Raw genomic sequence first — 15,738 nt, 5'->3', positions numbered from 1 at the left:
AAGATATTCCTTAGTATGAGGGTGGTTAGGCGCAAGAACAGCTTGCCCAGAAAGGCTGCTGATGTCCTATACCTAGAATTGTTCAAGACTAGGCTGGATGGGACTTTGAGCAACCTTTTCTAGTGCGAGGTGTCCCTGTCCATAACAGGAAGTTGGAAGTAGATGATCTTTAAAGTCCCTTCCAATCAAGCCATTCTATGATAAGCCTATTTTATTTAAACATCTAAATTATTACTACAATTAAAAATAAATTGCACAAAACAATCTAGTATACTTTCACAATATTAAAATGTTATAGTTCACTTTTTTTGTGTGCATATTTTATTTTATTTTTTTGTGAGGAGGCACAAGAAATTTCTTTTTTAAGCAAGAAATGTAACTCAGATCCATCACATATTATGGCTGGGATCTATTCCCAACCTACCGTTAACACTGCGACTCTGTTAATTAGTTCATTGTCTGCTTAGCTCTGGCTGTTGCAACCTATGTACTTCTCAAGAAGAAAAGTGTGTACTAACTAGAATAATTCTCAATAAGAGAAGGAAGTCTAATGAACTTTACACAGAAGCGTGACAGATAATGAATTCAAATACTAAATTCTATTTATCTTTATTGTCTTAACTACCTCGTTTGTTTGTTTGTTTGTTTTTAAGTAATAAGCTAGACAGTTGTGAAAAGCATTCCTTTATATCAAACTAGTTTTACAATTCATTCTTTTCTAATTTACAGGGGAAAACAGTGCTAACTATTCTATCAGACATTTCAAAATATTTCAAAACACTCTTTTGTTGTTGGATAGATGTATATTAATGTCATACAATAGAACAAAAGTGGTTTTCTGTGTATACACAAAAACAAAATTATATTTAATTTATAAACAAAATTCATTATTTAATAATTCTAGCAGAGTCAGAATGTATACACTTCTTAAAGTAATTTTTCTCTTCCTTTATTCATTTTTTTAATATACATATTTATATTTATATTCTCTTGCACAACTGGATAAACTCTATCACTCTCTTAGTATCATCTGCAGGAAAAGAATTATATTTTGCTTTTGCCTATATGTACTTTGTACTATATGGAGCGACTTGTTTTAAAGGTTGACCTGAAATTTCACTGTAAAGACTTATTCTGAGGAACAAAAGCTATGAGTAACAAGCTATTTAGGTCAAAGTTTTATGCCAGCTTTCTGCCTTGGGCTAAATCTTCCTAGAATAATTTTACAAAAATGCTGAAATGCTTCTATGAAAAGGTTAGTGAATTTAGTATAATGTGTTAGACTCAAAATCCTGTTATTGGCAAAAATGGAACAAATTTTGCACGTGAAGGCAAGAATTATTTATTGGGAGTCTAACTCAAAATCTAATCAAAACACAGCAATGAGTTATGTTTAATTCCATGAGGTGTATAATCAAGTATTTGTAACATAAATTACTACCAAAAATTACACACCCCCCAAAAATGAAACAAAACAAAACAAAAACACAAAAAAACTTGATGAGAGCAATACCCTTGAAATTATCATACAAGACTTAATAATATCTACCCCTTTTCCCTTAAGCTGTGCTCTTCCATCCTGTGGTCCTCCAGGACCTAAAGCCAATGGAGGTGGCTGTTCCTGGACATAACAGGCTCAGCAAGTTGTCAGCAGCCTCAGGACTCAGCAGGAGTGGTCAGCGTTCACGGCAGGAGGTCCCTCCTTTCTCCTGAATCTGTAGGTCCCAGTGCAGGGTCATTTCTATGTCCTTTCTCATCACTCTGCTTCCTGCTCACTGGTTCGCAGCTCAAGTCTGAAGGCAGTTGAACAGCCAGCCTCAATAGGATGAAAGAGCAATCGCTTGCTGAGCCGTGACTCCCACGACTGATGAGAGTTGACCATGGAAGGCATACACAGAGCTTCAGTTCAAGCTCATGAGGTAGTCACTTGGCTTACAGATCATTACTCAAAGCTCAGGCCAAGGTGTCATGGTTTTGGCTGGGATAGAGTTAATTTTCTTTATAGAGGTACACATGATACTGTGTTTTATATTTTTGATAATGATACTGATGATAATACACTGATGTTTTAGTTGTTGCTGAGTAATGCTTACACTAAGACAAAGAATTTTCCACTTCTCTGCTGCTCTACCAGAGAGGAGCCATGGGTGAATAAGTAGCTGGGGAAGAGGACAGGACAACTGATCCAAACTGGCCAGAGGGATATTTCATACAATGGTGTGGTCATCAATAAAGCAATAAAAGCCGGGATAAAGAAGGAAAAGGGGATGGGTGGGGCATTTGAAGTGCTAATGTAATGCATGTTTTCCTGCTTTTTTTTTTTTTCTTCTGTTTTCCTGTGAGTGGCTAAGCATCTGCCTGCCAATAGGAAGTAGCAGAAGAATTCTTGTTTTGCTTGTGTACACAGCTTTTACTCTGCTTTGTAAACTATCTTTATCTCTGTCCACAAGTTCTCACACATTTACCTTCTTAATTCTCTCATGGGGAGGATGAACAAGTGGCTGTGTGGAGCTGAGCTGCCTGCTTGGATTAAACCCTAACACAAAGCAAGTCGAGACCAGCCTCAAGAGCCTGTTATGTCAGGTCTGTACAAAGCCTGTAGGCTTTGATTAGTAATGACAGCAATAATATTCACTAGAGTGCATCTATGCAACAATGCTTTTTTCTTTTTTTTTTCCTGCTGTAAGTTATTAAAATTAGAGTGAGTTAGTGGTGAGACATTTTTCATAGGAAAAACAATATATATATTGTGTGTGTATATGTAAACTTTCCAGTCCTCAGACTGATTCTTGAATATGCCAATACTAGAACACTTATTTTCTTATTTTTAGAAAATTTTCTCTTTAATGTTTCTTATTACATGAACTAGAATTTTTGATGCATTGCACATGTAAAATTATACTGAAAAATTATCATTTCACACAATAACATACTTTCACGCAGGATTATTCATATCTCTGCATTATTTTTATTGGATACTTATTACATTATTATCTATTGGATAATTATTAAAATATTAAAGGACACTTAGATATTAAAGGACACTTGAATATGACAATTTCTCTGAGGTGGTAAGGAGAAACTGGAGTTCAATGAAAATATGGACCCACATTTAAAAAAAATCAGATTTTCTGCTATACAGAAAATCAATAAAATAAAATAAATAAATGAAATAAAACACGCAAACAGAGTTCTTACATGCATTGCTTGTACTTTTTTTTCCCTATTTATTTTAAAATATCTACTTTTCATGCTGTAATTATTATCCTCAATATTATTTCCTATATTTTGTAGATGTCAAAGGGTGCAGGGTGTTCCAAACAACTTAATTACAGTACAAACAGTATTCTGCAAACACTTTAGTACTTGGATATCTCAGTTGAGTCAGCTGTATATAGTGAATCACAAGCATAACTATTTCTAAGAACACATTCTATCTTTAAATGTATGAACAAATACTGCTGCTGTAACATCCCTAATGATTGAAGTGTCTCAGGAATTCTCTCTAACAGTAAAACTAGCAGCTACTAAGGGAGTCAACAACTAAATCTAGTCTGGATTATGATTTTAAGCACTTAATTGAAGAACCCAGATCAGAAGTGTAACTCTTAATTAATTAATTAATTAGTTTTGCATGTACAGGTCCCTTACAAGACACATTTTGCTTCAAAGTCCCATTATTTCTTTAGTGCTCTAGAACCATTTAAGAATAAGTAAATAAATAAAGAAGGCCATATCATTCATTGATGTCATGAACATTGTCCTTTTTATGTGGTGCTCAAGGCTTTTAAAACAAAACTTTTCAAATATGGACCACTTAAAGACTGTTTTTGTCTTTATAATTCTGAGACAAAATGCATGAGGTAAATTCAAACATTTCTACTCCCTTCCAGTAACATTTCTGTAGAGCGTGGGTAGTGTTCTTATTACATACTCAAAGACAAAAGATAATTGCATCCATTGACCAGCCTACAAGAAACTCATATTTAAGCATGTCTTTGTTAAAGCAAATTGTCTCTGAAGACTGCTTAAATCATGTTCAGCATAGGTTATATTTTTCTTTATACTTCCTTTGAATAGAAAAACTATACAGACTGAAATAACAAGACAAATTTAAAATATTGTTACTATATGAAAAGCAATCATTTCAACGACATGTTTTTTCTTCGTGTTCTGTAGTGAGAAAATTCTTCTCTGTGCTAAAGATTTTAAGATGCATCTGAACTTAGAGTTGCATGAGTGTGCAGGTTACAGGCAATCTAAAATGTATTTTGATCTTAAATGGAGAATGAAACGTAATGACAGTTGAGTTACACTTCACATCTCTGAGACTCATATCATTCAATTCCTGCCCACAATAGCACCTCTGAGAACAATAGCTCTTAAAATTTAAATATTTATCTCCATAGAGTAACACTCCAGTGTTATGGTAGTATTTCATAAATATCATGTTTTTGGCATGCATTTGGTCAAATGCTGCTCTTTCCTTCAGTAACACTGCCGATTTAAATAGGAACAGCTTCAATTCCATTTGTTAGATACAACCGAGAAAAAAAAAAAAAACACTACTGCTGTGCAAGTTCTCTTACTCCAGAGTTCAACATAATTTGCTCTAATGAGAGTCTGAATTTCAACCTTGCAATAAATAAATAAATAAAGTAATAAAAAAGAACACTGTCATTTAAACAATGGAATGTCAAAACCTGCCATATTAACACAACGTTCTAACATTCAAACCTGAAATGGCTGTAGCAAATTTTAACTATGCTGAATAGGAGATGTAATAGAGACCAGGTGGGCTTCCAGCAGCAGGAGGCAATCCAGGAAAAAAACAAGTACAATTTAGTTTTCTACTGAGATTTTTTACTACTCTCTGTAGTCAGCACCTGCAATTTTATCCTTTTCAGCATTTACTGAAACTTCTGCAGAGCTAGTAAAGGTAATTATTTTATTTGAAATTATCCACAGTCTGGAGCACTGTTACTGTTATGTAGACACTTTTGCCCCAATCAGCTCTGCACTACAGTCTCTTGCTTATTAGGCAGAAAGATATCTCTTCTAATGGTACAGCTAAGAACATTCTTACTATGTTACTGCACTAAATATTTCAGTTTCTTTAGTCTTTTTAAAGTGATTTTGTTTTTTGTACTCCTAATTATTATGTATTTAGAGCAGTGAATGTTCTTACTAAAGTTTTCACATGAACATCATGGAAAATTGAGAAGGGCCTGTCAGTAAGAAGTCATAAACCTTTACAGGGTATTATGTGGCTATAATTATTTGATAACAATTTTGCTTTTCACTGGTTGCATAAAGAAAGGGAAACAAAACTGCCACAGATATCAGAAGATCTTTTCTTGGTGGTGAAAATAGGATCAACTTCTTCCAAATGGAAATGGTGTAGCAGACAAAAGGGGGAAATAATCTTAATAGTGACCTCTAAAAAGCCTATACTGTATTACTCTAGAGATGTAAGGATAGTATCAAACATATCAAAACAAACCCCTACAGCATTCACCTATATTCATCAGTGAAATGCTCCTTTTTTGGAGGTGAAGAAGCATGTAATGTCAGATTTGAAAAAACTTCAAACTTGACTACAGGAAATATCCAATACTAGCAGGATCCCCAAATGGACCTTTTCTACTTCATTCCTTTCTGAAATAACCATTATTTAGTTGAGTGTCTCCAGAACTTTGTTAAAATAAGTTAAATTCTGTTAAAGTGGCAAGAATGCAACACTTTTTAAGAAAAACAAAAAACAAAACAAAAAGCTAGGGTATGCTTCCAATTTCAAAGTTTTCTAGTTTAAATACTTACCTCTAGGCACTTCTTTTCTTTCTGATTAGGATAAAACATTTTCAGGAATGGGAAGGCTGAGAAGACAAAAGTGAAGTCTTCTGTTTCACTCTCTTCTCTCATCTCCCTGCAGCTATCACATTGGACTTCTATATGGGAATTCATATATTTAAATGGACAAGTGAAAAATTATAAATCCCTCCCCAAACATCCTTAATATCTATGGATTTTTATACCTGATAAACATATTCAAGCACTTTCAGCTTGGTTACAAAGACACAACAAAAAAAAGAAAAGAAATTAGGCTGCAGTCCTTGTAAATAATTTATTTCCTGGTTTGATTAATTTTTTTAGAATACTAATGTTATAACAGCCTGCCTTCCTTTTTCTTCTGTATCAACTCCCACTATTTCATAGCTGTTCTGTGAAATCAAGGTATTTCACAGACTCAGGCACAGAATCATAGAAAGTTTGATAATTAAAAGTTTCTGTGGCTACCCCAGCTTTAATCTTTCATATGATTTCTTTAATTTATAATGACAATGATGCAAAACAAGGTATGGATGAAGCAATGGACAATAATACAAACATCTAAAATTGTGCCTAAGTATGCTGACTAAATATAAGGTATTCATTTTAAATTATTTTTATTTTGTTTTTAACTGCCTTATAACATCATAAAAATTCTTTTTATCATCTTTTACAAAACTTACCATAAGAACTTTCTTTCACAGAACACCTTCAGTTCTTTTATTATAAATTATGGATACAGACTGAGAGTTCTCTCATACCCCAATTACCTCATTTCCAGCTGACTATTCATGACTAAATCTGTGCTTGAATTAGAAAATATCTGACAGGTTAATGGGATTTCTGTTAAGTATGCTGATAATGTGTGAGGAAAACCGCAGTTACTTCCATATTTAATATAAGTAACATATAGATAGACAATAATCTTTTTCTTTTTCTTAAAAAAAGGCCTTTTATTTGTTTTAGAACAGCTAATAAGTTTCCTTCCCTACCTAAATCAACGTCCTATTCCCTGTAAGTATATAAGTCTATGTGGAAATTTCCCTATTACGAGGAAATATTATTACATTTCGATATTCCTGCAAGTGGAGAATTTTTTCACATTAAAACAAATAAAAAAAAATCTTACTCCACAAAAATAAAAGCTTTCATTTCAACAACCTTGATTACTAAAGAGGTATTTACTTCTCAGCACTTTTCTTTATTATTTTAAACAGTGATCTGAGCTGACAAAACATGATAGATTAAGCAAAAATTACAATTACAGTGTAAGATTTAAAGCATCTCAGGTAAGATGAAAATCAATCTTTTGACTACATTAATCACAGTACTCTTTTTAAACAAATTTTCAAAAGCTTCAGAATAGTTAGGTGTAAAGATCTTAACATTAAGTAAAACTTAAGATGTCTTATTGGTGCTTTTTTACCACTTCAGACATCTGTGAAACACAACACAATTAAAGAGGGTCTATTTTCTTTTCCTCTGGAGACCAAAGTTCAAGTCTTTGTGTTTGAATTATATGAGCAAACTAGATTAATTTAATGAAGTTCTCTAGTTCTCAATTTTTGATATTCACATTAAATTAAAAAAAAAATCAAAGATAATAAGGAGGAGGATAAATAAATAAATAATATAGGTAACTAAGTATAGACTTCCTTACAGACAGTTTCTGGGAGGATAACTTGACAATATTTACATTATCTTCTATTTCATCTGCAGGAGGTAATAGAGAAAATTGTTGGCATTATTTGAACTATACGCATAAACTACACCAGCTGGTACAGTCTGTTGGGAACTTATATGTGGGTCAGAACACTGCATCATCAGCACTTCTTCAGCAAATCCACCTGCTTGAGTAAACAGACAATATGCGGCCCCAGTGTAACAAATCACATTACTAAAGAAACAACTTTCTGTATTTCTGGCCTACTTAGCCCTTTCTTCCATATATCTTCAACTCTTCTTGAATAAAGTCTTTTCTCATAGCTCCAGTAAGCTCATAGTTTTTTTGTTTTGTTTTGTTTGTTTGTTTTTAAATATAGAATAAAGACAAAATACAAATGATTAGACAAACAAACAACAACAACAAAAAGACAACCACATTTGTTAATATAACTACTGTGCAGTAAAAAAAAATAAAGAGCGTAAAACTTCTGAATTTGATTTACCTATGTGTTACTTTCTATCGAGGTTTTATTTTATCCTCCTATTTTTAGGAGGATATTATCCTCCAACTATTTTATCCTCCTAAACACAGTCTGTATCAGATATTGATAACTTAGTTAAAAGTTATTTTACACAGTAAGCCTTTTAATGCAGTATGTCAAGAGTTTAATTTAGTACATAGACACAAACACCTGAGATTTAATCCATATTAACATGCTGGAAATAATTATGCATTTAGTTTTCCTGACCTATCTTGGAATATGTTTAATTTCAGGGGAATAAACTCTTCCTCATCTGAAAGGACAGGCCTATAAAAAACAGAGAACCACACCAAAATAAAAACAATAACAAAACATATGCAGTAATTGGAAGCAGATGGGATAAGCTAAATACAGCATAAGCATCAATAAAAACTAAAAGACCATATGAAAATCTGAAAGTCAAATCTTGTCTCTTTGGAATAAGCTGCAATGAATTGGCCTTCAATGAAAGCTCTTGATGTTTAGAAGGGTAGTTCAAGATCTATGTCTTGTGAATTAATCAGCATATTCATATTTCGGAAAGGTTATAAAAGGCATAATGTTGGCTGAACATTGATTTCTGAAAAAAAAAGCTACTACTTTTTCCTGGGAAATGAACTGTTTCATTTTGAAACAAAAAACATTTTTAACGTTGATGAACAATTTAGAATCTATTGAAAATATTCCAGCAGTACTTCTGTTTTATTTTTCATATAATTTCTTTTTTTGCATTTGAATTTGCATGTCTGAAATGCATGTTGATTGATGCTGTAAATATTCAGCAGTCTAGAAAATGTTTAAAAATGGTTTTCAGTTATACTACAATATATAATTTTAGCCAAATAACAAATATTAACTGTCAGTTTTCTGGAGGTAATTTGGGAGAAGTGCAGCCTTGTAGATCCTGCTGATTAGCATACTATATATAAAATAAGTAGATATTATGCTTTCTTTTCTGAAGAAATTATAGTGAAATTGCTTTTAGATTATACTCACATACGCATGCACACTCACACGTGCTGTCAGAAAACACATTACCTCTGAATTCATTCACCAAGGTTGTTGGGCTTTTTAAACCTAAAATGTCAGCAAGTAAACTCTTGATAGAACTGGAAGTGAAATTCAGACAAAGACTGAATAGAATTGAGTTTTTCATCACTTAGAACTGGCCATTCACATATCAGAAATGAGAGCAAGAAAACAGAACTAGACAAATACCTCATAAAAACTATAAAGGTAAAGTAAAATAATATTTAAAGACGATATGAGCTGTTTTTTTTTTTGTTGTTGTTGTTTTGGTTTGGTTTTTTTTGCAAAACTTGACACTACTGTGTTTAATACATATATTTATGCCTGATAAATAGAATAGCAGGAATAGGAGAAAAAAATCAAATGGTTGACAGTCACCTGGATTTGAGACCTGGAGAGCTGTAGATCCCTCATGCTTCTATTCTGTAGGTTTGGCAGCCAGAATTCTCTCAGTGTTTCTTCTTATGTCAGTTTCTCTACATCTCCAGTCATAACTGTTGCCTTTCAGAACCCTGTCCAATTTTTCAACATCTCTCTTGAACAGAGAGAATCAAAACTAGACATAAGGTAAAAAAAAAAAAAGGTAAGTCATCTTGAATACCATGCTGAAGATCTTATTTCAATTCTGAGGACAGCATGTACTGAAATACATATGTGGAAAAAAAAAAAAGAAAAAGAAAAAAAAAAACCCTAACTAAAAATTCACATGTTAAGGAAGAGCAATCTGGGGAATTTGCTGTTTGACAATGAGAATTCTTTCTTTTTATTTTCTTTCAAATTAACATCTGAGCCCTGAAAACAATATCTAAGTATCTGCTAACATTAATTGGCCAAAGTTCACATGGACCAATTTTAAAAACAGATGCACAAGGGAATGCAACGATTTTTGTTGGAAATTGTAGTGCAAGACTTTCAAAGGCTTGCATAGAATTCCCATTGCTGCTGTATTGCTGGATCCTGTTAAAGGATCAAGGACATTGACTACTTTCATCCTTTGATGAATCCTACAAATTTTAGGCTTTTTGTCTTGATTTCTTTTATATAGCCACTGGCATCTCGCTGTAAATGAAAAATGTAAAGTTCATCTGTGGTAAACAATGATTTTGTGTAATGTATAACATATAATCAGATTTTCAGTGGACTGCAAGATTTATTCTAATTCCATGATTTATAAGGATTCAGAAGGATTTGTGAATTTGGAATGCTTTTTGGAAAGAAAAAGAAAAATAATAAAATGAAAACAGATAAAGTTTTAAAAACTTGCTGAAGCATATTTAAAAGCAAGATTTCTAAACTTGTGAGTTTGAAAACTCCTTGACTGATAGACAATGATTTTCAGATTTTAAGTTCAGCTTCCTAGGTTTATAACTATGTAAATAATTAGAAACATTAAAAAGCAAGAACTTCCTGGGACATTATGTAGTTTCTGGTTTTAATGTCAGATTTTAAAGTTTTAAGATGTTATCTAGTGCAATGAGGCACTTGTAATGATCACACTTATTATCTGGATGTTTATGCCTAATAAATTATATGTAAATAAACACCATAAATGAGTAGTAATACCAATGAAGTGGAACCAAGACTAGACTAGAAGTTTTTGCATCCGGTATAAAAAAAATATTTCCTGACACATTGTTTCACTTGTCAATTCTAGAATTCTGAGTTAAGGGAAGAGATTAATAACCTCCTGTGTCTTTATGTGCATGTCTATTTCTAAACATATTGTATAAAACATTTCTGAGTATTTACTTGTTATTACCTGTATTCCTAAAATAATGAACTATAACTCAACCTTATCATGAGGTTAAAGAACAACTTGCTCCTGGAGAAATAACACAGAAAAGAGAATATAATTAGATATACTCAAGTAAGTAATGTTAACAATTAGTATTTTGATATAAGCATTACCTAAGGAAAAAAAAATCTAGGTCATACCTGAAAGGCAATTTATATCTACAATGTTGTAATATTCATACGGGCACATGAATTGTTATTATATCCCTCTTTATTGTTTTCCTACTGTTCTTCTGCAGTTACCTCATTGATTGTATTAGAATTTAAATATATTTCACACCTTAATTTATGCATCAGAAAAGTACAAGAAACATTAAATTTATGTTAGAATAACATTTTCATTTCCATACATACAAAGCTAGAATGTCATCTGAAAATGTGTTTGGATTGGAAAGTATACCAAATAGTAACTTCAGATGTATACTAATATACTAATATCTTCAGATATATACAATTGGCTATAAATGTGATGGACCTTGATAGAGCAGGAAAGCAAATAGAAACAAAACAGTCTTGAAGGTTTGGAGTTACCTGGTGACATAATGGTTGCAGTGCAACTCTTAAAAATCATTGCTCTTATTATTAGCAGGAATACAATTGAAATTTAAACCAGTTCACAGAAAAATAGCAAGAATGTTTATGGATTTTTCTCATTAGAACAGAAATATAGAACTTCAATAATGAACACATATGTGTTTGGGGAAAAAAAACCACACTAAACAATGGAAATTGGACAAAGCAAACACACCTTATGTTTATGTGTTTACTCTGTCAGATAGCAAAATTAAAATTGTTAATTGATCTCTTCATCTAGAATTCATAGGAGAGCATTCAGTTTTGATGTGTTGTGTTTGATTGTTGTGTTCTTATGTATGTTGTATGCATTACCAAAATCTACATATCTTTTGTAATTTGTTATCTATACACCTTCTACCGTAGTACTACGCAAGTTTAATGAATATGAAAAGCAAATCCATGTATATATACACACATATATATAAATATATATATTCAACTGAAAATTGTCAAGTATAATGAAAGAAAAGTAAAAAAGTATGAGGAACTTATAAACAATACAACTTAGGCTAAAAGATATACAATCGGTTTTACGACACTCCTGAAGGTACTTTTTCAATAATAATTTAAAATTAACTTGTGCATAAAAGAAAAACAAACATTTTAGTGCATTTCTCCACTTCAAATTATTTCAAGTTCATACTTTATTTCCTTTTTCTCTTGTCGGTTTCTTCCCCATTTTACAAATCTTGTGGGTTGAAGGAATGCAGTTCTACCAGTCCTGAACCTTCTTTAGAAATATAGAAATGATTACATGTAACATATAACACCATTAGTACAATTTCTGATCTTTAGTTATTCTGTGTATAATACTACTGCTATTCTGTTCTCAAGGCAGCACAGCAAACAGGCCCAGACATTCTCCTGTTTCTCCTGAAATAACATTACTTAGCACACTAGCAATCTACCACTGCATTAAAATGAGAAACAAGACTTTGCAGTCCTTCACTACCTCAACATGCTTACCAGATTACCAACACTCAAAGATCCTTATGCAAGTATTTTGTGGCAAAATATCCTGCCTGACTCCAAAAATTCATTACTTCACCAAACTGTACTTATCCAGATGCATTAGCATTTTTTGGAGGTATAGGTGGAATAAGAGCTCTGCATTTCCTTTCACCTCTCTCTCATAACAGGAAACAGAATGGGAGAACAAAGTGAATTGGAAAGCTTTAATCCTAGGGAGATTTCCAGCCTAAACCAGTAACAAAGTTACTTCACCGTGGTATAGATGTGTTGTCTATCTGGATATCTACTGAATTAAATGGCTCAGGTTTTTGGCATTGACTTGATTATAATCTTGATTATTTTCCCAAGGTGAAACATATATTTTTAAATGTACCATACCATACCAGCCATAAAGGATTTCTTTGAGAAATAGTATATAATAAGCATGTTTCTTGAATAATTTATCCACTATTTTCCATTGCTTAATTTTCAGTATTTTGTTATAAAATTTTATTTTCATTATTTTTAAAAAAATAATAAAGGTACCTCTATTTATTTATTTATCTTACAAAAGTTCACCCCTAGTAAAACTGCTACAACAGGGTTTTAAAAATAGTTCCATAACTTTGATTTATCATAAAACCATACCTTATATAGCCAGCTCAGAACATAAAATGCTCAGAATGATAAGGCAGATCAGGGTAAGATCAATAAACAGGAAAACACAGTTTCTGGGAAACAGTAAAAAGCCAAGAAACTGTTATATATGAATTTCCAAGTTTCCAACATCACACATTGGAAAGTATGTTTTCCTTGTGTTGCTAAGGGCAGATAATTTTCCACTCAGTTGTTGCCATAGCTAACTCAAAGGATCCGTCCTCATCAACTCACACAAATATATTTAAACCCATGGAAAAAAAGATGCTAAAAATGCTGCTGATAAAAGGGCATCTCTTTCACACACAGTGGTAACATACTACCTGCAGTTTTCTTGCTTTCCCTGGGTCTAAGCATTGCAAAAGTATTGGTACTAAATAATAAATTTACATTTTTCCAATTTTGAACACATTGGTACTTCCTGGCTTTCAAAACAGCTTGATCTTTTCTTGAGTACTAGCTGTTGGGCTTCGATAACACATCCCACTCTTAGCAAAGGGAGTAAGGTATTGTATCTTTAAAGGAAGTTACTTCTGCTACTTAATTGATACTTGTAACAGTGATATGACCTCATGGGAAAAATGTACTGTATTACCTACACGTGAAGTCTTACATACTTGTGCTAGCCAACTTCCAATGAATGCCACCTGTACATTAATTATGACACACTGCTCACCCTTGTTTAACATTCTGCTCCATATAAAGAAAGTGAAAGAGTGGAACTGAATATGAGTAAAGTTTAAAGTTATTCATGACAGAACCACAGAAACTTGCTCTAGATCTGGTAGGGCTCTATTAAGTAGGGACAAGACCGAGCAAACTGTGAAAGAATGGGTTAGCCAATCCCTTATTGCAGACATCTTCAATCAAATCTGCCTGAAAACTCATCTTGACTTTTCATGGAATATTCATGGAGGGAGAGAGAGAAAGGGAACTGAGATATAGGTAAGAGGTGCATTCAAGCAAAACAGTTAGTAGGGTTAAGTGAATTTTTAGCTATAAGTTTAAGGAGTCACTGTGGCAGCTGATTTGCCTTTGCAGATGTTGAGCAGTCACACAACATCAAAGGACCTTCAACAGAAGAGAAATAAGAGCTTTCACAGAAGAAGGAATTGAGGGGTTGGAAGAAAAATCTGTGAACATGAAGAATTCACAGGTTTGTAGGGAACTGAGTTTCAAATCATAAATACCATTGATGTAATTCCAGTTCTTGAAAGAAATATTCTAAAGTTGATAAATGCATTAGAAACAGGTGCAACATGTGCACTGAGGTTTGTACCTCCCAGATAAAAACGAACTACTGAAAGAACAGGAAAAGTAGTATTAAAAGTATGGTGCTAAACTGACAGCCTGATATCCTGTTCAGAAAGGAGGTGGGGTTTTTGAGAAAGCTGTTTCTCTGTGACCTTTCCAACTTTCCAACTATTCTGCAGATGCCAGCCTGTGAAAAAATGCAGTGTTATTTCTGCATGCATAGAAAGTAAAACTGTAACACTTTTGCCTTCTGAAACCTCACTGCTTTTCTATTGAGCTGAAAATTAACAGTCTCTCAGAACTTTTCCAATTCACGGTAGAATAATGATCTTGAGGTGAAAAATCTTAGGAAGATGTGAAGTTTATCTGGTGGATATATTTTATTCCCTTCTGTACAGAGATCAGGCAAATTGAAACTGTTCTTTCTTGTTGTGCCTTTGTTAGCAAAACAAATCACTATAGTTTGTAAAACTCTTAAGACCTATAGAAATTAAGTTCCATAAGTTCACCAAAACTATGAGACACGGGAAAAAGGAGGGTGTCAGAGAAGAAATCTTCTAAGAATACTATATAAATCCCTCTTTAGCCCTTTAAATACACATAACACCTCTCAGCTCAACAGATAAGGCTTTTAACAACTCTTTTTTATACATTTTTGTTTTCTTTGAGTCCATATATTGAACTACATTTCCAAGGTCACTATTAAAATTAACTTTTCAGTGAATGTCATGCCATCTCATCATTTCCAGAAGACAAATCGGAATGCAGGGCATACGTTGCCACTGCTCATATTAAGATAGCCTTTTGTAAACAGTGTTCAATTCCTTCTTCATTTCTATGTTTTTCTATTTTCTGAAAATGTCTACATTTTCTAGGTTGTCATGACAGAAGGATCCCAGCTATACTTCACATATACAGGCAGAAGTGAAGACACAGTTACCTTTCTTTGACCCGGATCCTTCAGTAACTTTCCAAGCACATAAAAAAATCTTCACATTGTCAACATTTTGCTGATGTATACATTCTTACATTCCATTGTAGCATTTACCACACATTTCATATTCTTGTTTTGCATACTGATGGATGTCTAGTAGACACAGACTGTCATAAGATTTCTGGATACTCAAAGACCTACATATTCTTGAAATATATGAGTTGATCAAGATAAGCCTGGACTGACAGAACAGATGTTATTATTAAATATGACAGAGAAACTTCACAGAACTCAGATTCATCTAATTATTAATTTTAATTCCTCTGTCTACTAACTGGGCATCCAGATCTAAATCACCATTCTTATTCCAATCAGAACACCAATAATTTAACTTCAATTTTTTCAGTGTTTACCTTCCATACACATCCATCCTGGTAAAGTCTGTAGTAATTACCCTCAAAATCAATGAGCATAAAAACTTCATGAAGAGTATAATCAGAGCATCTTCTGAGGGGTGGTCAAAGCAGG

General features: G+C 32.9%; 1 long non-coding RNA gene across 1 annotated transcript in view; it reads right to left on the bottom strand.

Annotated features, from left to right (window-relative positions):
- Positions 1-1,001: 1,001 nt before the first annotated feature.
- LOC124417922 overlaps positions 1,002-15,738 on the bottom strand; it is a 41,868-nt gene continuing 27,131 nt past the window's right edge. Inside the window, exons 5-6 of the long non-coding RNA XR_006939141.1 lie at positions 10,804-10,866; positions 1,002-9,600 (exon numbers count right to left, since the gene is read on the bottom strand). This is a non-coding gene — a long non-coding RNA (uncharacterized LOC124417922). The remainder of the gene's footprint in view (positions 9,601-10,803; positions 10,867-15,738) is intronic.

The sequence above is a fragment of the Gallus gallus genome, chromosome 4 (genome assembly GCF_016699485.2).
Source record: "Gallus gallus isolate bGalGal1 chromosome 4, bGalGal1.mat.broiler.GRCg7b, whole genome shotgun sequence".
Taxonomy (NCBI): Eukaryota; Metazoa; Chordata; class Aves; order Galliformes; family Phasianidae; genus Gallus; species Gallus gallus.
The sequence above is the reverse complement of the archived record's forward strand: the minus strand, read 5'-3'. Positions and strand labels throughout refer to the sequence as shown.